The sequence below is a fragment of the Silene latifolia genome, chromosome Y, assembly GCF_048544455.1.
Source record: "Silene latifolia isolate original U9 population chromosome Y, ASM4854445v1, whole genome shotgun sequence".
Taxonomy (NCBI): Eukaryota; Viridiplantae; Streptophyta; class Magnoliopsida; order Caryophyllales; family Caryophyllaceae; genus Silene; species Silene latifolia.
In genome coordinates this window covers 148,330,205-148,337,526 of record NC_133538.1, presented here as the reverse complement: position 1 = coordinate 148,337,526, position 7,322 = coordinate 148,330,205, and the positions used below count along the sequence as shown (strand labels likewise).

General features: G+C 34.0%; 1 long non-coding RNA gene across 1 annotated transcript; it reads left to right on the top strand.

Moving 5' to 3' along the window:
- Positions 1-5,075: 5,075 nt before the first annotated feature.
- LOC141626590 (uncharacterized) lies at positions 5,076-7,019 on the top strand. The gene is made up of 3 exons (XR_012536175.1): positions 5,076-5,392; positions 6,211-6,245; positions 6,349-7,019. It is a non-coding gene; the product is annotated as an uncharacterized LOC141626590 (long non-coding RNA).
- The last annotated feature ends 303 nt before the right edge of the window (positions 7,020-7,322 follow it).

Below are 7,322 nucleotides of genomic sequence, written 5' to 3'. Positions count from 1 at the left end.
TTACTCATAAAATCATATTTTAATGCCATTATTGTATAATATGAACAATAAAAATCCGTAAATTTAACCAAAATATCCTAAAACATTTTAGGACCAGAAATTTTAACATGCATGAATTAATTTCGTGATATATCTTAATAACACAAATTATACAAGTTTTATATGTTAATCTTTATAACTCGGAAAAACTTTTAACCGATTTGCATGCAAACAACCATGGCTCTTGATACCGATTGAAGGAAATATAGATCTATATACTTAACATACTCATATATGTTTTGATTTAATTTGTCATAAAATTAACAAATGATCTTATGCATGCAAACATTTAAACAAAATAAAGAAGAAACATTGTTCTTACATTGGATTTTCGGTTTATAGGGCACAAGAGAGATCACCTTTCTCTCTTGTTCTTGTTCTTTCCTTTAATGGAAGAACTAAGATCCAAGTATAGGATCTCTCCCAAAGCTTTATACCCAAAGCTCACTCTTAATAAAATTAATACTATGAATACTAGATAATATTAATTTTTTGTAGAAAAATGACCCAAAATAATTTGGTTTTAATCTCCCAAAACCGGTTAGGAGAGGAGAAGAGGAAGTGGAATATTTTTATCTCCCTAAAAATATTTTGATGGTGAATGAATAATGAATGAATGTTACAATAAAATTATGTATTGTAATATAAAAAATATAAGGCAAAAACCCTTGCCTTTCTTTGTCAAGAAACCGGGTAGGAGGAGGGTAGGGGAGCCAATGCATGCCTTTGTTTGTCTTCACAATTTAGGGTAAATGATTGTGTTCTCCACTAATTAAACAAACACAATATTAGCCTAAACCTCCTCCTTATTTCAGCACCTTCATAAAATGAAACCCATTTTATTTTTGTCAAATTTGTCAATATGTCACATGTCATATGTAACATAAAATTGTTATGTATTTTTAACATATTAAAAATTAACGTATTAATAAAAATAGGTCATATACAAAAATCGACTTTAGTAATTCATAATTACTTGTACCAAAATATTTTACCAATTATAAATCACAACAATTGTATTTATAATAATTCCTTCAATTTTAATTGTTTCTTTAAACAATAATTTCATCTGAGTAATAATATAATTCGATTACTCAGACCGTATCTCATTTAATCAAATTCCAATGTGATACGTCAATTTTACTTCCAAAAATCGTCCGTCAATTTTCAAGTAATTTAATTAACTCGTAACGTTATACGATTAATTAAATGATCAATTAAGAGTGTTACCCTATAGGTATGACCTAGGGGATCAACTGATCACCACTGTCGCATGACAGTAATGTCAAACTCTAGTCAGCCAATCATTACCGATATATGTTGATAAGTTGACAGTAAAAATTACTTCCCAATTGTATTCTTTATAATGAGACTTAAACATGTGATCATCATGATCAACAGTCGTGATCGCATTATTGTCGGAGGACACATATTCCAACATAATGGACAGGGTTATCGCTCAATTTGAGGAACGGGGATTTGGTGGGTACGGCTGCGGTCCCCCACTGGCAGGGCTGGTCCAGTGGACAGTCGGTGATTGAGATTGATGGGATTGGTGTGATTGAGTGTGTGTGACGGTGTAATCTGTCTGTTTGTCGTATTGTTGATATATATAAGTTGTGTGATTAGTACTGACCCCGGTTATTGTTTCGTAAAACCTGCGGTGATCCATTCGGGGATGGTGAGCAGTAATTGAGTTGGTTTGAGTTGAGTTACTGGGATAGCTGGGATGTGCCACCGTTTGATGATAGAAGTCTTCCGCTGTAGCTTTACTAGTTTTATAGACTTCTCAGTTAACTCAGTAGACAGTTGGTTTTGAGAACATGTATCGTATTTTTGTATTTGGTTTCAGTTGTAACCTTTCACTAAAGTTATATTATTTAATGTTGTTTCGTTATTGTCTTATGATCATCATGCCTCGGGTAACCGAGATGGTAGCATCCTTATACCTGAGTGGTCCTGGTAAGGCACTTGGAGTGTGGGGGTGTTACAATATCGATCTCGATATTTGTTCTTAGGCCAAATTGCTAGGACCGAAGGTTAATTTTAATCTCTATTCTTTTGTTTATGCAATTTCGTTTATGACTCGCAATTTCATATTTCATAATTTCGTTATAATCCGAATTTTCTTGATGAGATATACTGATATTTCCCACAAATTGTTACTAATAAGTATATATAAATAGTATTTCACATGAGTTATTTCAAGGGAAATCAAATTGTTACTCGCCTAATATTATACTATCAACAGAACATTCGAGACTTGCATTGTCAATAAAGCACAATGACTCACAGGCCTAGAAATAATGTCGCCTTATTTAATTTTTCGTTAAAGCTAACAATAGAACATATGAAGTAAACAATTAAAAAAAAATATTGTTTGATAATTTTTTTAATAAAATCATACATTAAATGTTTTTGGTCGAAACTAAATCTATTAAGCTAACTATAATTTGAGTTAGCTTAATTAAACTTTAATAAGTATTATTGTGTCTTCATGAAGATTTTTTTCCCCTTATTTTCATAATTGTGATTTTACTCGTTGAGTCATTCTTGAGACAAGTTCAATGATAAAGAGTTAATAACCACATCATCGTGGTCTAAGATAAAGAGTTAATGGCTACGTCATCCACGATTACATTTTTTATATGATAATATGCATGAGACGATGAACCTTGCTTGAGGAGTACTATGACTCTATGAGTCTATGACATGTCTACTTAATTAGAGAAGTAAATATATTTTCCTTAAATTTTAATTAAATAGATTAAATTAAAGAATACTCCGTAATAAATAGCATAAATAGAGAAAGAAGATTAGAAATCACGCACAATTTAGAATTTGAACGTGATAATTTAACTTAATATCCAATAAGATATAATCATACCTTAAAGAATTTTCTCATATATTTGCTCAATATATTTGCTCTAAATTTCATTATCTAAGAGCCTATCTTATTTAGGGATAGTTAATTTCTCAATATATTTGCTCCAAATTTATTTGTTTGTTTTAGTTGCTCAATCATAGAATTTCCTCATACTATAAAAAAAAATAAAAAAAATAAAGAATTTCCTCAAGGATTCTACAATCAGTGACTCAGTGAGCAAAAGCAGGGGGCAAATCCTAAGAAGTAAGAACAACGTGAAAGTCAAAAGTGTCAACTTTTAATGTGTAGTTCGAAAACTTTGATACAATCGGTATAAATAATGAACTTGATTATAAGTTGTAGTCGTCAAAGCTGGTCTAAATAAGATAGTCTCTTAGATATATGAAATCAATTTTCATAACCTTAAAAAAATGAAATAGTCTCGTAATATAAACTACCCATTGGATTCTAGTAATCGCATTCTTTTAGATGTGTAATGATACGACGGTACACCGCATGTACCTAAACATCATTCAAATTAATATATATCCGTCACATGCTTAAAACAAACCACAAGTAAATTATCCATAAACGTTATTATTGGTAATCTCAACATAAAACCATTCAATTCAACGTGTAAACAAAATCATTAAATAAAAGATAGTAACTAAAATCGAAGGATAATAACAAATACAATACAATAAGAATATACATTGAAATATGGATGCACTTTCTTCTATTACAGTAAATGTCCCAATAACAATAAGAAGAATAGCAAAAAGAGAGCCTAAAGCATACTTACCAAATTCACAATTATATACAACAATCAATTGTGATACACGAAGGATAGTACTAAGAAACAATGTGAAAAGTTGGAAAAATAAGTAGGTGAAGACTTGTTTATATACTAAGCCAATTTGTTAGTGCGTTAATTTAGGATTCTAACGGTAAGATAGAGGTTTTTTTTTTTTTTTTTTTTTTTTTGACAGCAACAAATATTATAGCTTACAAAAGAGCTTCTTGAGCAAGATTATGAGCTATCCTATTCACTCCCCTAGGAGAGTAACTAAGAGAACAACAATGAAAATGAGACGCAATAGACTTTAAATCATGGATAATGCACATAACAGATGCATTCGCCTTCTCCGCTCCAGCAACCTGCATAACCAAGATAAGACAATCTGTAACTAGTCTAACATGAAGGTACCCTTCGTCCATGGCCCATTTGAGTGCCATGATAATTGCATTTCCTTCGGTATGCAGGGCAGACGAGGCAAACGAGCGAGCGTGAGCAGTATTCCTTAAGGTCCTATTACCATCAAACAAGCACTACCCCATGCCATAACTTCTATCGGCCCTCCAGACAGCATCACACTTGATAGTGCAGACATTTTCGCACCCAGGTCCACCAACAATCCAATAGGAGAAGGAGTTTCTAATTCTCTTAGCTAAACCAAAGACAGGAGCACTACTACAATTTAAGGCAAAGAGAACGCCCCTTCAAGAACGGTTGATAGCGGAACCGGTCTCTTTGTTATATTTAGTTTGGCGGGCATATAGAATTTCAATAGAGAACGGTTGTTTGCTCAAACCGTTCTCGTACATTAACAAAGAGAACGGTTAGGTTTGACCAACCGTCCTAAATTATAAAAGAGACCGGTTATCTATCCAAACCGTTCTCCTTGATAAAACAAGGAGCACGGTCCCTATTCTCGACCGTTCTCTATTAAATCCCTAAAAACCCCATTTACACTTCATCAACTCATATCGGCATACGTACAGTCTTCCTTTCCTCCCTTTCCTCTCACTCCCTTTCCACCGCCACCACCCTCGTCGCATCGTCGGTGGCCATTCATCACCAGTAGAAAAAACACCTATTGCGTCAGTGGATTTACGTCGGTTCTACAAAAACTGACGCAAAAAGTACTTAGTTTTGGCGGGAATGCAGTTTCGCCCTATAGTCAAGCTTTTTGCGTCGGTTTTTGAAAGAAACTGACATATATAATGCGCCGGTTCTTAGTAAAACTGATGTATTTGATCAAATACATCAGTTATGCTACGAAATCGACTTATTTGATATTATGTTTTTGCATCAGTTACAGTTGAAACCGATGTAAATGATGTTTAATAAAAAAATAGATTAGACACACTCATCAGTCATCACCAAACCCTGATCACAACTCTCCAACAAAACACACCCTTATTTTTGCTCTCTAGAAACCAAATCCCCAAAAATACTCCACCGCCTTACCACCACATCCTTACCTTTCTCGTCGACGGCCGCTCAGCTCTCTTATAGGTCGCCGGCGAGAACCTCCTTCTCCCATATCGTCTTCGATTGGAGTCCTCTTTCATCTCCTGTAGAATTTTTGCTCTTTTCAGGATGCCGTCTCTTTGGACGTGGTTTGGTGGATGCGATGAGTTGTTCTTCGTTTCTGAAATATATTGTTAACTCCTAAATTGGCAACTTTCTTCTTTCCCAGTAAGGTCAAGTTCTTCATTTCAGTCTTCTTTTCGTTTGAGGTTTATTACATTAAAGTTGTTTTTACTTTATTATTTTTGTTTGCTTCTCCCTGATCTTTTATCTCTGTTGGTTGGATTGTTGTTTGCTGTATCTACATACCCTTATTGTCAATGTGGGGGAAAGGAAACCCTAACTTTTGGTATCTTCTTCTTTTTCTTTTCACATCCCTTATTTCGATCTCATCGAACTTATAATAGCGCTTCCATTCAAGTTTTCGATTTTTCGGGTTACTTGAGTGTTTGGACAATTGTTATGTGAAATAAGTTTGTAGATTAAGGGTGTGTTTGGATTGAGTGATTTGGAGGGAAAAGAAAGGGAGGGAGAGTATGGGATTTAAACTTCCTTGTTTGGATAGCAAATAAGGGTGGAGGGAAATGGAGGGGGAGAGATTTGGAGGGATACATTTTCCCTCCTCCAAGGCATATCAAAATCTGCTAGCAATGATCCAGACTCCGTTCTTCATTATGAATTTATGCAAGATTACAAGGTTGTCATGTACTTTCCATTTGCTTTGTTGTTTGCGAGTCTCATCTATTAATTATTGACATCATAGGATTGTTGGTGAGTGCATATGCTTCGTGACGCATATACTTGCTTTCCTTCTACTTTGTGTAATTTCCCATGGTTTTAGTATTCTCCATCTCTGAGCAAAATGACCCTTGTTATGCATGCTACTCTAAAAAATATAAGTTTAACCAATCCATCTATAAAGCTTCCAGATGCTATTTGTGAGTGTTCTACATCATTGCTAATGTTTGTGTTCTCCTATTTGATATGCTAGGCCACTTGAAGCATTTGGATGGACATATCGAAGAAGTAAGAGGAACTTAAAGTCTTTACTTTCTGTTAACTTTCACATTTTAAACCGTAACGGTATATGGAGTATCACATCCTCTAATCTTCTCTTTAAATTGACCAGGTTCCTTACTTTAGTCTACCAGCTAATGATCTGGTTGATGTCATTGGCTCATTGATCCATTGTGCTACAAGTAATAGTTAGCTTTTCACTTTCTAACACCTAAATAATAGCTAAAGTCTCCATTGTCTTGTTAGCTATGCACTCCTTATTGCTTACTCCTATGATGAAACCGATACGAGAATTGTGTTACCAATTCCAGCATTCTCATTAAGTATGATGAAATTGTGACCATCTGTGTTATGAACTCCATGAAAATGGATGATACTTTCCAGATGAATTTTGATGGAGGCATTTCCTAGAACAAAATTTGTTATGCCACAAGATAACATTTGAAATTTCAATATTTTAATGAGCCAAATGACCTCAGATAAATTCAAGTGAGACAGTCTGACATCATGGGGATTTTGATTTTTGAGGGTTTAGTATTTTGTAGATCAGTAAGCCTGTGATCACCAGGCCACCAATAATCATGGCATTTATGGGTAGGACATACTCCCTCCATCCCAATCATTTGCTTACGTTTTATATTCTTTGTGAGAAGGAGTATTTTAAATAAAGGTAAACAAATAATTGGAACGAAGGGGGTAGAAATTAAAATCAACGATATTTGTTATGTTCTTGGCTCTGTCATTAGGATTGTTCATTTATTTTTCAATACTGACATTCTGAAGTTGCAGACTGTGGAGAAAGGACTAATGACTAAAGCTGATTATGATGAAGTTAAAGTAAAGCCTTGAGTCTGTTTGAGTATGGACAAGTTCATCTACTTTCATACTTTTCTTGACAACCTGATTGTCGATAGTTATCTAATAACTACTAGACTTTTAGGTGATCCTTCCTTCCCTGACCTTCTACTATGCTTTTTATTATGATTTATCATAAAATTAATGAGCTAAAACATTGCACAATCTTGTCACACGAAGGTTTTTATTATGATTTATCTAGTAATTGACTGTGGATAATCGATTGAGTGT